Source organism: Sus scrofa, chromosome 9 (assembly GCF_054392235.1).
Source record: "Sus scrofa isolate SSC_HxYL_T2T_F1_AM1 chromosome 9, Sscrofa_HxYL_maternal_Yorkshire_Landrace_v2.0, whole genome shotgun sequence".
NCBI classification, from domain to species: Eukaryota; Metazoa; Chordata; class Mammalia; order Artiodactyla; family Suidae; genus Sus; species Sus scrofa.
In genome coordinates, this window is record NC_139391.1 from 83,640,491 (window position 1) to 83,656,520 (window position 16,030).

Consider the following 16,030-nt stretch of genomic DNA (forward strand, 5'->3'; position numbering starts at 1 on the left):
CTACAAATCACAAAATGGAAACGCTGTATATTGTAATAATTCATATGTCTAAAAAATGGATTTCATACCTATGTCATTATGTCCTGACTAGTGTATTTAATCACATAGATATGCTGTCATGGGACAGTTGATTCAAAAATACTGTGCCTGGAGATTAAATATATGGAATTTATATTCATTGAGTATATGCGATGGCCGAATAGCCAGTTGTAGCCATTGGTTGATGCTGGCTTTTATGTCACTGAAAAAATAATAATAAAAAGTCTAATTGTTTCACTTGTATGTGGGAATGTATATTCTCTTAAGCCTCGGGATAACATTTAGTGATCTCTTGTTGCAGAATAATGTTTGTTAGTTAAAATAGTCAAGTGTCTTAAATACTACGCTTATTTCTAAATCTATCGCTGCTAGAGATTGATCCTGGGGAGGATATAGGTCTATGACAAAGGCCATTGCAGAGAAGAATTAGAGTATTTTCTTTACATTGATGTGTAGTTAATTTGATGACTAAATACAATGATTTTTGCATTTGCTAGCATATTTGAATAAATCTGACTTTGTGGTCACTTCCTTTATAGTTGTAAAAAGATGGTAGTCTTGGAAACAAAAGTGGAAATAAAAGTATAAAGGATCTGAAGTTGTCTTGAACTCAAATATCTGTGTGGCTAAAATTTCTGAATCAGCAATGTGCTTTGACTTGTTCTGTGTTCTTTTCAAGTAATAGTGTAGCAGGCACAGACGGTGTGCCCAGTCCCTGCTCCCCTTACCACTTCAGTTCGTACTAGCTCAACTTCAAATTGTCAGTGCCTGCATGTTTTTTCCCCCAAAGGCTTCCTCTGTCCACTGGAGTCTGCTTTGCAGCAGGTCAGATGTGCCCAGGAAATAACGCTCTGCAGGAGCACAGGGACAGGCTTCCAACAATCACCGGAGCAGCCGATCCTCAGGTGGGATAATTTTGATGTTGGTGCTGTACACTGCTACACCAAATCCCGCAGTAGTAATTTCATGGAGCACACTTTAAATTTCTTCCCTTCTCTGTCTCACTTCTTCACTCCATTATTGATTCCTCCTATAATCACCTCCAGTATAAACTACTTTGATTCTAATCTTTGTCTCAGAAGATGCTTCTGGGAAATCCATATTAAGGAAAAAGTAGATTTCACAACTTCTGTTTGATTGTGATATTTGCTCTTGATGGTAAATGTAAAATAATCTTTCTATGAATGTAGATTTTGAAATTGTGTTGAGGTTTAAAGTGCAATCATTTTATGTGTATAGTTCAACAGGTTTATATATAACTGTAACCGCCACCATTGCAATCAAGATAAAGAACATCTCCATCACCCTAAAAAATTCCTTCAGACCTATTTGCAGTAAATTCTCCACCAAGCTCAGTCTACCCTCAATATAGATTTGGTTTTCCTCTAGAATTTCACATAGAAGAAATCTTTTTTTTTTTTTTTTGTCTGGCTTCCTTTGCTCTGCATTGTATTTTTGAGATTTATTTTTTACTGTGCTCTATGAATCAGTAGTTTTTAATTGCCAAGTAATAATCCCATTGCAAAGAAGCACTACATTTTGTTTATCGCTTCACACTTGGGTTGGTTCCAGTTTTTGGCTATTATAAAAAAAAGTGCTTTGAACACTTGTGCACAAGCCTTCATGTGGACCTGTTTTCACTGCTGTTGGTAAATACCTGAGTGGAATTGCTAGGTTGGATGATAAAGTTACGACTACCTTTAAGAAAAAAATCAAACATGTTACAAAAGTAGCTTTATATATTTTACACATCCACCAAAAGTCTGTGAGAATTAAAGTTAGAATACTCAACACTAAGTATTGTCAGTCTTAATCTTAGCAACTCTAGTGGGTATGTAATAGTATCTCGATTGATTTAAATTGTATTTTGCATTTTTCTTACGATCCTTTATGATATTGGATGTCTTTTCAGATACTTGTTGGCTATTTAGATACCTTCTTTTTGTGAAGTGTCCATACAATATTTGCCTATTTCAAAATTATTTGAGTTTAGAAATTTTTAATATATTCTGGATACTAGCTTTTTGTTGTATGTACTACAAGTAATTTCCCTTGATCTTAGCTTGCCTTCTAATTTTTTCTTACTTGTGTTTTTAAGAGAGAAGAGTTCAATTTATTTTTATGGTTAGCACTTTGCTGGTGTCTGCCTGAGAAATCTTTGTTTACTTGAAGTTTTAAAGGTTTTTTTTGGGGGGGGGGAGGGTGAGTCTATGATGCACTTGAAGTTGGCTTTTGCTTGTGATGTGAAGTAAAGGTTGAAATATTTCCATAAAATTTTTCCAGCAACACTTATTGAAAAGACTTTTGTTCCCCATTGGATTACTGGGATAACTCTGCAAAAATTGACTGAACATATATATGGAGTTTACTTTTGAAAACTATTCTGTTCTATTGATCTATATGTCTGTACATTTTGACATGTTTTGATTGTTTTTTGTTATTTTGATATATTTTCTAAGTTTTCTTTGTCATATTTAGGGGGGATCCATGCTATATTTATAAGTGTTCACCAAATATTTGAATTTTTCAGACATTTATTTACTCCAATTACGGTTTAGAATATACATAATTTCAACATCTCAGATTTACTGAGATTTAGTTTAAGTCAGCATATGATTTATTTTAGATGATTTACATGTACTTGAAAAGAATGTGTTCTAATATTATATAATGTCACTTACGTAAAGTTGGTTGATAAGGTTTAAGCAGTCTACATCCTTACCAATTTTGTGCATATGAGTCTTTTGTTTTTCATCTTGCTTTTATCACTTTTTGCTACATGTATTTTGAATTTATATTATTAGACATATACACATTTGAGAATGTTATGGCTTCCTGAAAAAATAAGACTTTTCATTATAATTCCTGATAATAATCAGGAATCTTAAGTATATTTTAAAAATTAATATAGCCGATCCATCTTTCTTTTGATTTGGTTTTTATGGTGTACTTTTTTTTTTTTTTTTTTTGTCTTTTTGCTATTTCTTGGGCCGCTCTCGCGGCATATGGAGATTCCCAGGCTAGGGGTCGAATCAGAGCTGTAGCCACCGGCCTACACCAGAGCCACAGCAACACGGGATCCGAACCGCGTCTGCAACCTACACCACAGCTCACGGCAACGCCGGATTGTTAATCCACTGAGCAAGGGCAGGGACCGAACTCGCAACCTTATGGTTCCTAGTCGGATTCGTTAACCACTGCACCATGACGGGAACTCCTATGGCGTACTTTTTAATCTTGTAATTGCAACTTACCCATGGCTTTATTTCTATACTATGTCCTTTATAGACAGCCATATTTTGGGTGTAGTGGATACTTTGGTTTGTCACTCATATTCTTCTTTCACTAAGACTTACTTTCCCAGCTTTTGAGAGTGTTGTCAGTGGATAGTCTTTAGCTTTCAGTTCCTTTATGAATTGCCTCTGTTCTAAAAGTTTCTCTGATGTTTCTTTTGAGAAATTACATTTCTGGCTCCAGATAAAGTATCAGAATATAAGGCTAATTTGAGTATTTTGATTCTTTGGAGAATATGCTTTCTTAGTCACGTTGATAGTCCACCTTTATTCTGATGCTTTGATGAAATTTTATGGGAAATCAAACAATTTTCTGCAAAAGCTTACTAGTTTGAGAGCTATTTGTGCTACTAAGTTTCCTATTCCACATTACTCAGTGAAAATTGGCCTTTGTGAGTGTCATGCTATTTGGGAAAATATCATATAAATCTAAAAAGGATCATATTTTCTTAAAATATACCGATTCTTTAAGGAATTGACTTAGATGATAGGGAATCAACATAAAATGTCAGGACTCTATGGCAAAATCATTTAGTGAGATTCTCATCTGTTGCATGGTTAGTTTCTTATTCTCTGAAAGTGATTTACCAGAGTATTTAAATAGCATACAGGAATTGTTAATTTTCAAATGTAGTCAGTTTCCAATTTGATACCGAAGTTGAGAAAGTGGGAATATTACTTGAATGTATTACTGGGTCTCAATCACTATTACAGGTATTTTACATAAGTTATCTCTTAGAATCCTAAAGGTAATGCTGTGAGGTCTATACTATAGTTACAATCCATCATGTTTGTAACTGGTGAAACTGATGTTCAGAGATTTAGTCTGAGTCCAAACAGGATATTCCTCTTAAACTATTTTGGTTTTAATTTTTGGACATAATTAAATCCATGTTAGATGTAAAAAGGTTTTAGATACTAATTTCCCAATTTATCAAAAATGCTGATAAGTATTTTATTTTTCATATTAATAATGAGGTATTAAGAGATGTATATAGAACCACTGAGTTTGTGTTTGAAGGTCATGTAAGCAATTCAAATGTACGTGAAATATTTAACTCTGAATACTGCTATATACAATAGTATCTGAATTATTACCATTTAAAAATACACTTGCTTTAGATATATACCTTTATTTGGAATCAAGAGGCCATGATACAACTTGTATACTAGATGTCCACTAGCAATGTCAGAGATTTGACATAACTGGGGTTGTAACTTGAGGATCTTTTCTCTCTCAATGTGATGATTTTCTGTAACATTGGCCTAAATATAAGAATAGAAATGAGTACATAGCATAGTTTGGTATTAGTAGAACATGATATGCAAACTAACACAGCAATCTTTAATGCTGTGAAAACCAGATAAACTAGTTTTCATTTCTTTTTAACCTAAAGTGAATAAATTGCATAGAGAGACATGTGTTTAAAAGCATTGGGATTTTCACATAAAAATAATGACATATCGCAGAATTACCTTTCAAGATAAATGCATGGTTAATCTTCTCAATCATTGCTCAACTTTATTCTACCCAGAGTGTATTTGTCTTTATTATTTGCTTGATTAGAAGTACTTGAAGAGATCAAATGGTATTTAAAATTCTAAGCTCTTTATTTGTTGCAGTTGTATTTTATTTTTTAATTTTTAATGATGCACCTGTGATATATGGAAGTTCCTGGGTTAGGGGTTGAGTCAGAGCTGTGATCTGCAGGCCTACACCACAGCAACACCAGATCCGCTCTGAGCCTACTGCAACCTACTCCACAGCTTGCATCACTGCTGGATCCTTAGGCCACTGAGTGAGGCCAGGGATTGAACCTACATCCTCACAGACACTATGTCTGATTCTTAACCCACATAGTTGTGCTGAGCCACAAAAGTTGTATTTTTTAATACTTTTTATTCACTTTAGAGTAATTTAAGTTCACAGGAACATTGAAGGGTAGGTACAGAGATTACTCATATACCCCTTGTTCCACACATGCATGGCCTCCCCCATTATCAATATTCCCTATTATCAGAGTGGTATGTTTGTTACAAATGATAAATCTACATTGGGACACCTAATCAAAGGCCATAGTTTATATAAAATGTTCACTCTTGGTATTGCACATTCTATGGGTTTGGAAGAAATGTATAATGAAATGTATCCAACAAATGTATAATGAAATATATCAGTATAGTACACGACAGAATATTTTCACTGAATCTTGTGCGCTTGGCCTACTCATTCCTCTTTGCTCTCCAATGCCTTGTCACCAGTAATATTTTTGCTGTCTCCATAGTCTGCTTTTTTTGCAGTTCTACTTTGAAGATTCCATTTAACAAGCAAGCAATTATTGAGCATTTACAATGTTCCAGGCATTGTACTACTTGCTCAGAACACCAAGATGAATGTTTTTGAGAGTTGATACATTGTAGAAGAGTAAAAGCAGTTTATGTCACCATTGGTAATAGAATAACCACGTAATGTAATATGTAAGATGAATTGCTTTGGGGATGCTGATAGAAAAATACTTTGCCTGTAGATAGCGTGGGAGGGACTTTTAATATATATTCCCCCCACCTTGTAGACCCTGTTTTGGGAGATGGAGAAGTGAGATTGGGAAAGAAGGACAGCCAATAAAGGTGGCTTATAAGTATGTAGAGGTAATTGTTATACATGGGACTGAAAAACAGCATAAAAATAAGCTAAGCATCCTCTGAAAGCTGTAACACTAATGGCAATTTTAATTAAAAGCTTTTGACCTTCGTTCTAAGACAAAGAACAAGGGATTTTTGGAGGCTCGAACTGAAGATAATGCTACAGAAACAGTGATTTTAGTGAGTTCTTTCTCAAGATAAATATTTAAGAATTTTCCTAATTGATCCAATGCACTTTGAAGGTGCAACTTAAATATCAAACTGCTGTGAAACTATGTTCTCTCCTACAAATACCTCATCTTTGGGCATGTTCTATGAAGCAGGCAAATAGCTTAATAATTTATGGCAAATTTTTGGGGTTGATATGAGAGTTTCCCAAAGTAGAAACTTTTTTGTTGATAGTCAGATTTTACATAATTTTAGAAATAAAGAATAAATTTGACAGTCACAGGATCAACCCTCACTCATGGTGGCTGTCTATAAAAATGCAACTTACTGTTAGAGCCAAATCTACAAGATACTCATACCCTAGAAAGAGATTGTTAGTCAGTGGTTGGGGGACTGCATGTTGGGCCTTCCCAAGGAAGATGGAGCAAGGTGAGAAGAATTCTGACTCTTGAAAGGTAAGCTTGTTCTTCAGTAGAAGAAGGGTACAGCAGAGTTGAACATGTTTAGTTTCTCATTACACATTGTTCAGATACACCCCTCTGCTAGTCATGGCTGGAAATAAAGAAGGAAAAGAGAAGCCAGGAGTACCTTAAGAATAGCTTTTTCTTGATGAAAATCAGAATTTGTGTTGGAATAGTGGCAGGTGAGAGATGTTTCCCTTTTTATAGGTAGTATACTAAAAATATCAAGAGATAAGAAAAATGAGAGAAGAATTTGATATTTTTTTCCATTAGAAGAAACATTTGGGGATTTTTATTTAGGATAGAATGAAAAAGTCCTTAATTTTATAACCACTCATGATGATGGAGGAAATCACAGTATCAAAACATCCCTTAAACTGACAATTCTCTGTTGATTTAAAATTTGGCCATTACGTTCTGAATGCCATTTTTGTTCTAATTAATACTTCAGAAACACAGTTTTAATAATATATTTAATTGAACTTTGTTCCAAATAAAGCCCAATTTAACAGTATCATAAATAACACTTCTTAATTTAGTGTCCCTAACATCATTTTCTAAATTATATTCTGTAGCACACCCAAGCAGCAAGATACTCACAGTCAAAAAGTAGCATGGTCAAACTAGTTGGGGAAATAGCTAAAAATAAAGTTTTATAGGTTCCCTTACTATGTTTATGGGACTTACTAAATTATTTAACACTTGAATATCAATTGTGACTGCTGAGAATTTCCAAAACTTACTTGCCTGCTGTCCTTTATTTCACAGACTACTTTGTAGAATCAATTTTCTTTGTATAATGCTTTGGGAAATAGTGCTTTTCAATTCTTAAAATGCTTTCACATATGTAATTTTATTTTGTTATCAACATGGTTTTCTCAGCTGACATTAGGTTGGTCCTAATATCAATGTGAGAGATGAGGAAATTGAGGCATTAGCTTCTGTCACTGTATCAAGACACAGGTCTAGAGAAACCTAGGAGTTGAACTTGAGTGTTCTGACTCAATCCATTAGCCTTTCTACTGTGGTGTTACCTATTAAATACAATGTGAAATCCATGTACACGGGTCAATACAATCATTCAAAAGTGAAAATAAAATAACTTAAGCATGTTAATAAAATTGAGAAATTTACATTATACAAAATGGTATAATGTTAGAGACATTTTCTCTTATGGAACTGATGAGTTAGTTTGGAGTCATGTAAAAATGATTGAATTATAATGTTTTATACCAGATGGTTTCCTTGAACCTGAATCCAGTTAGCTTCTTTGACTTTGAGATAGGGTACTAAGGTGGCATCAATTTTCTAGAGAAACTCTGGTATCATGTGAATAGAAGAATACCACACATTCTCTCTCTTTTAAATATTAAAGCTGTTATTCATTTGACTTGAAGATGAAGTGTTTATTGATACATTTTTCCACTGACTAGTGGATTAAAAACTACTATATGAGACGTTCTTTATTGAAAATTGCGAAGGAAATAAACATGAACCTGTTTCTGACTTGGAAAAAGCGATTTCTTGTGAAACAGGAAAACGGGCCATCATGTAGCCTCTTTAAACGTGACTTTATAACCTCACTGATAAGAGCTTTGCTCATAAGAGCATCATCTTCTACTTATTTGTATGACACTTTATGGGTCAAACATCTTTAGTTGAAGCTAGACTGTGAAACATTAAGCCTGGAGGGAAGATTTTATTTTTGAACAAATTTCGTGTCAGTTGATAGGAAAGGATTCTGTATTGGGTCCTTTCTTTTTTTGAGTGTTTTTGTTCATAGTTGCTATTTACTAGTAGCTGAAAAGTGTAGGAAAACGCATGGGATTTAGGTCTGTTTGAAATGATTTATGTGCAAGCAAATCCTGTAAAACCTCACTCCAAAGCATATTTACGGCTTTGATAGCTAGGTTTCCATTGCTCTTCAGCAGGCAAGAAGCATCTCCATTTTTATTCAAGTCCCCCAGAGGGGATAAAATAGTTAACATGAGTTTTTGAGGATATTTTCTTAAAGTTTGCTCCTATCATTGAAGACTTCCTGAAGCAAAAATGCAATTGTGTCAGTATTTGATCCTTCATATTAATTGAGGACAGTTCCCACACTCTGAAACATGTGGATTTAATTCCATAATGAGTAGACAGAAGGCTGGATCCTTTTTTAAGCAATTTAGAGGTAGAATTGGAAAGTAGGGGGAAGTTGGGAAAGATGGATTTGCTTTTTAAGCTGTTGTGGTTTAACTTAGTATAAGTCATTTTTTACCCTTCCAGTCTCAGATTCCTAATCTGTGAAAGTAGATGTGATAATACTTAGCTCTGAGGGTTTTAAGGATTAAATAAATGAAAGTTTAGAAAGTGACCCAGCATGGCTCTTTATGCATAGTGGATACTCCATGAATGCTAGCTGCTATTACTGGTTTTAGTACAGGATACCTTTTAACCTGAGATTTTAAATATGTTAATGACGATACAGTGTTGTTTTTCAGTTTACCACAAAAGCAGGCAAATAGGCTTCTCAAGATATTTGAGCTAAACTTATTCCTAAATGACTACCCTTTTTACCTATATTTGTCCATAAATGTACCTTTTGTCTAAACAAGTAGTTCTCAACCACCTGATGTTAGATTTAGTAAGAGAGTTAGGGAGCTTTTAAAAAAAACACAGGGATATTGACATTCCTACCTCATACCACTTAAATTTTGAGGATGGAGCCCATGCATTGGTAATTTTTAAAGCCTCCTAAAATTGATTGCAGCCATAGATGAAAACCTTTGTTCTACTATCCCTCTGGCTTCAAGACTGATATGCAAATTGTCTGCAATAAGATAATCAATTTAGGTTAAGAAATGTGTGGCCTCCTAGAATATAATACCTAATCAGACTCTGTAAGCCTTCACTGTGTAGGTTAAGAACACGATTAGAAACTTGGAATGGAAATCCTGTGAAATCAGATTGTTATGATCATTATACAACTACAGATGTGATAAATTAAAAAAAAAAAAAGAAACTTAGAATGAAGTCAAGTTTAAAAGAATCTGCTTAATTGGCTTGTTGGAAAGTATAAAAGCCACAGACAAGGGAATTTTCAATTGGAGAAACACTAAAAAGGATAGGGTATCAATTACTAAAAGCCCTCTATGTTACCACTATTTGGATAATAAAACATGATAACCTATTAGCTAAAGCTGATCTCAGAAAATTTTAACAGACAAGAATTAGTGAGACATGGGACTTTACGTGGCTAACTACTTAATTTTCTTGTAAATCATCAGCCTGGATACTGATAAAGGGTCTGGTCTACTTAATGAGAAAAGAGGCATTTATCAGATCAATTTGGAATGCCTAACCAAATGCCCAACTTAGTTGATGTAGCCAAAATTTGCTTTGACTCTGAAGCCCTCAATCAATATTTGTGATCCTAGGTCATATTAATAACCTCCAGCCACTCAGCAGCTGTGTTCTTTTAGGACATCAATCTTCCCATGCTGGAGTTATAAATCTGGACATTCTAGGGCTCTGGAGAAAGTGATTGAGGTGAGGGTGATGAGTCATCCCCATGTCATTTAGATAGCTGTCATTTTGTATAAAACTGGTATATCTTTGACTAGAAGAAGATATTTCTCTTTGTAGGTACATATGTTTTATAGCGAATGTATACACATATCTAGATGGGATGTGTAGATAGTATACACCTCCCTTTCTGAAAAGCATAAAGCTATAGTCAGTGTATTAACACTTTTATCTTACTCCTTCTGCAAAGACTGCAATGGTCATGATATTATTATAGATAAGGTTATCTCTAATATGTTCTAAACTATTTATGAGCTGAGTAAGAAAAAGCATAACTCTTTCTTGGCTGGAATTGACCCAACAACTAGTTATTTTAACCCATAACATTTTGTTTAGTGAGAAATGAAGACATTAATACCTAAACGAAGAACATGGCATCATCAGGGATAGTAAATAGATATGTGGATTAATCTGAGGAGAATAATAGGCATGGAAATGAAAGTGTTTTCTAAAATTATGAAGCATTGTGTTGAAAAATACTTAATTCTTGAACAATTTGGATTGACTATCTTGAATTTAAAAAAAGTGAATTATCCAATTTCTTATTTGCTTGTTACATCATTTTTTTTGACATGGGGGTTTATATTGTTGGGTGTTTTTTTGTTTGTGAGCTCTTACCTCACTGGACTCCATATTCCTCTGACTTAGTATAACCCAGTAGAATCTGTCTTAAGTGCATCATAAATTTATGTTGAATCCCTTATGCCATTCTGTGTTGCTCTGGGTAAATAGTTTCCTTGCTGTTAATTTCTTTAAAGAGAAAGATTGTCTTCTTGTTAAAATGCATATATATATATGTGTGTGTATATATATATATATATAAATATATAAAATTGGATCCTAGAAATAGTAAAAGTATCTCACATTTTGAAGGTTTACCTCCTTACTGTAATGGATTGTATTGAACAGCATAATTTTATCTGTGAAGATCAAGATAGCTTAGCTTTATTACATGAACACTATATGAATAATCTTATGAAATATTATGTACAACTTGGAAGAAAGGAGTACACCCTGTAACCTCCCTCTGTCCTTAATGAAACCAAAATTTATAAGGAAGCATCTTTTGATCAACTTTACCTCATGAGCAGTCAGTTAAAAATACTGACTCTTGGGTATTTTTGTATATTTGCTTTTTTTTTTTGTATAAAGTACTTCCCATGTGCTTATAGTGGGAAATTAATATTATTTAAATTGCTATCATCTTTTTTAAAGTAGAGTTGATGTACAATGTTGTGCCAATTTCTGCTGTACAGCAAAGGGACCCAGTCATATACACACACACACACACACACACACACACATATACACACACAGTATTCTATTATATTGCATTATGTTTTGTTCCAAGAGATTGGATATAGTTCCATATGCTATAGTAGGATATCTTTGCTTACCCATTCTAAATGTAACAGTTTGCATCTACTGCTTATTCTTTGCATTTTTGCCATCAGTTTTCTCTCTTAAAATGGGGAGAGTAAATTGGTATAAGTCATTCGAAGGGCAGTTTGAAAGTCTGTACCGAAAGCCATTAAAATGCTCATATGTTTTGGCTCAGAAATCTATCAAAGAATTTATCCTTAGGTAGTAATCAAAATTCTATATGAAAATGGTAAAGGACTTTTTGTTACATCTTTTAACAGGTAAGAAGTCCATGCAAAATGAAAAAAGAGAAAAAGTTAAGTGTCTAATAACAGACCTTTTAAGTTACTGTGTATTTATAAACCATGGGATGTTATGTGCTTTTTAAATTTATATTTTCAAAAGGTATTGAATTGTATGAGGAAGTCTCATAGTATGACGTTACCTGAAACACTCAGGATTATAGGCTGTGTGTAGATACCATGGTGGTGGCGCACTGTGAATGTGGCATTATATGTTTTAACACATTCAGAAGGCAATGGACTGAATGTTAAGAGAATATTGCTGGCTGTGACACTACAAGTAATTAAGAATTTCTAATCTTTTCTAGTTTTTATGTTAAATTTCTATAAGTTTGGTATTAGAAAGATGTTATAAAACTGTGTCACTTTATATAGCTCAGCAAAGACAACAGACCCCAGAGACTATAACTTAAAAGGGCAATTTTTTGTTAGTAACTGGACGAATACAGCCTGCAAGGTGCCTGCTCCATAGCTAAGAGAGCAGATCATTCCAGTCAAACAGAGGAAGATAAAAGATATTCAGAAGCCTCCACTGACCTCATGCCAAACTGAAAAGCTTTGTGTCAGTTCTATTATTCTCAAGTTCAATAGCTTTGGTAGCAGCAAATAATTTGGTTCAGATCAAACAATGAGAAAGCTGATGTAGTAAAGTTTTAAACATCATAATGTGAAAAATACAACTTTCAGAAGCAATTGGCAACAAATGTCATGAGCCACATAAAGGTTCATGTTTTGGGGCTTAACACTAATCCTGCAGATACAGTCTTAACATCTGAAAAAATTGAACGTAAAAATGTTTAGTGAAGTGTTAATTTCAGTGGAAAAATTAAATGGGAGCTAAGTAGATACTTGGAGAATCATTAAATTGATAGTTACCCATGGACTCTTGTGAAGATATTAAAAATACAACAATTTTGAAAATGTTTAAGACATTTTAAGTGAAAAAGCAGCATCTATTGATGAATTCACATAAAAGGGTTTTAACAACTTTGCATAAGGAGCCCTATATAGAAAAAAGACTCTTAGGCCAATAGGGTAATACTTTTAATATTCTCTATGTTTTACTTTTTTGAGTATCCTTTTACAAGACAACAAAGGCATCTACAAAAAAAAAAAATGTCCATTTGCAAATTCCTTGCAGTGGGTTAACCAAAGAAATGGTAAAAGCTGAGATAGAGTGTTTAATACTTGTTGGGTTGTTCTGTGATGTAAATCTTATCCATTGGCTCTGATCTCCATTAAAAGTCAGTTATGCTGAGTGAAGTAAGTCAGAGAAAGAGAAATACCATATGATATCACTTATAGCTGGTAACTGATATACAGCACAAATGAACCTTTCCACAGAAAAGAAAATCATGGACTTGGAGAATAGACTTGTGGTTGCCCGGGGGGAGGGGGAGGGAGTGGGATGGATCAGGAGCTTGGGGTTAACAGATGCAAACTATTGCTTTTGGAGTGGATTAACAATGAAATCCTTCTGTGTAGCACTGAGAACTATGTCTAGATACTTAAGATGGGATGGGATGGAGCATGATAATGGGAGAAAAGAGTATGTGTAACTGGGTCCCCATGCTGTATGGGGGGGTGGGAAGAAAAATTGTGTTGGGGAAATAACAATAAAAAAAAAGTCAATTGTAGATATAGACTTACCTCAGTGGCTGTTTTGAGAAATAAAGGAATCTGGATGCTTTTTAGAATGTAATGATTCAGTGAAATAAAGGGACAGCAAGACAAGCTGAACTAGTTAAGGGGAAAGAACTTGAAGGCAGTGATAACTAGGAGGAGTGTAAGCCCCTTACAATTCCAACAGACATAGAGAAAGTCCTTCATATTTGGTTGTCAAAAGCCAATTCAATGGTCAAATGAAAAAAAAAAAAAAAAAGAAAAACCATTTCTTTTAGGGAGGCTCACAAGGCATATTGGTCCAATAATGTCTTTAAGATGTCCAATAGTAAAGAAACTTCTTAACCTTTCCCTACTCAAAAGTTTTCTGAAATTTTCGCATCATGAAATCTAGTTTTTCATGTCATGTTTTCTTGTTTCAAGAAACATCAATTATCTCATAAATGTATTTTAAAATGTTACTCTAACATGATTTAAATTTTATACTAAAAGAATAATTAAGAAAATAATTGACTGGAAGTTTATAAATGGTGCATAAGACCATGTGGTAGGTGTTGAAAAACCTGAAAGAATATTTTGAGGTCTTTGTGATTTTTTTTTTTTTCCTATCAAAATGATTTGAAAGTAGTAAATAGGCTTCTAGGCCTTACAAGGCTGATGGCAATTTGTTGCACAAATTTGCACTGGTAGATAATCGAATTTTTATCACTCATTTCAAGCTGATTACACTCTTTGAAGATGTTCTACTTTTTCCCTACTTTGCATCCGAGGCACACATTAGCTGGGCAATTGCTTGTAGTTTTTGTTTTCCATTCTCTAGCTTTTAATGCCACTTGAGGATCCAAAAACTTTCAAGAAGCAGCAAAGCAAGAAAGCACTATTTTGCTTGCTAAAAGAAAATAAAACCATTTTCAAGGTATGCTTATTCCTCCAATTTCATGGATGCTAAAATCCATGAATGGGCTCCATCTCAAGGCCATCTTGAGCAGAATTACATTGCCTTACATCTAATGTTGGATTTTTCCACCTGAGAGTCTTCTTACTGGGAGAGCATTTCTTAAAGATGAGCAGCAACGTTTCCTAAAATGAGGAAAACTCAGTAATGACCTGGGTTTTAGACCCTGACAGGAAATGCTAATAGCATCAGAACTGCCTCTTAAAGACTAACAGCTTCCTATGGGCAAAATAAAACCAGACTATGCCTTTTGATTTTTGGTGCTAATTAAAATGTTAAAAAGCTAATGAGTAGATCACTTGTCGTGAGTAGAATTGTTATCCTTTCTTATTAAAATATCATTAACATTGAAAAACTATTTATATTTCATTTGTGCAGAGAGACCACTTACTCGAGACTAAAGTTCAGATGAATGCCTGAATCATGAAGGAAATTAATACCAATCATATGCTTAGTTATTGCTAAAAATAATCTGGTAAAGGAAGTCAGTTTCAAAGTTAGACTCAAATGGCTTTAGTTAAATTTTAAACCTATTAAATAGGCCCCAAATGAATTTGTTAGACATATCAGCTATCAAAACCAAACAAAAATTAATATCTATCAAATTGACATCTTGTATTACAGGAGAGGCATTGTGATAGATGTTGGTAAGATAGAAAGCATTATCATAGTCCCTTTCCTAAAGAGGTTATAGTGGAGGAGAAGAGAAAGCACAGTAAATAAACAGTTACAATTTGCCTAATCTTAGAGAGCAGAAGGGGAATGGTAATAATTCATGAATGTTTCCAGAGGAAGTAAATCTGAATTGAGCTTTGTTTCTTAACTTTTCACTTTTTTTAATATAATGATTTTTATTTTCCATTATAGCTGGTTTACACTGTTCTGTCAATTTTCTACTGTACAGCTTGGTGACCCAGTTACACATACATGCATACATTCTTTTTTATCATGCTCCATCATAAGTGACTAGACATAGTTCTCAGTGCGGTATATCAATCACCTTTTAAAACTCGATTCATTGCCTTTGGAACAGTAGAAAAAAATTGTATTGGGGAAATAACAATTAAAATTAAAAAAATAAAAATAAAAGGTGACTTTTATTTATTGTCAAATAGAAGTTCATGCAGTGGGGCAGGGTGAGAGGGAACATGTTGAATTCTGACAAATTGAGATTACTTAGAACGAAGGTGTAAGGGATTGGTATGGAATCAGGCTAGAGAAATGGGCAGGAGCGGATCCCAGGGAACTTTGTATGCCAGGCTAAGGACTTGAGATTTTTATCCTGTAGGTAATGAGGGTCATTAATAAATCCTATTATGGGATGTCATGGGCTAGGCCCCATCAGCCACTTTGTTATGGTTAGAGTGGATGGCATGGTTGTTGGGAGGGGGTGAGGGAGAGAGAGAGAAAGACATGGAGAGACAGTTATAGAATTCAGCCATGCAGCGATTTGTGGCACTTGGCAGCTCAGCAATGGTGACGGTGAAGAGGATGTTGCAGTGTGCCAGGCTTACTGCAGTGATAGTAGAAGACATTCATTTTTTATTCAGAATCATTCACCATTTGGAGCTAAAGGTCAGAGGTTTTCTCTCCTTGTTCAAGGGTAGTGGTGATTCT

The 16,030-nt window shown here is 34.2% G+C and overlaps 1 long non-coding RNA gene across 7 annotated transcripts in view; it reads left to right on the forward strand.

Annotated features, from left to right (window-relative positions):
* The window catches only part of LOC146400013 (uncharacterized), a 382,143-nt gene that overhangs the window by 5,220 nt on the left and 360,893 nt on the right, over nt 1–16,030 (forward strand). For 6 of the 7 annotated variants that reach the window (XR_014815868.1, XR_014815874.1, XR_014815872.1 and 3 more), the window contains exon 2: nt 830–944. This is a non-coding gene — a long non-coding RNA (uncharacterized LOC146400013). Of the gene's footprint in view, nt 1–829; nt 945–2,322; nt 5,375–16,030 lie in introns of those variants that run through there. The other variant, XR_014815871.1, reaches the window with a different exon arrangement.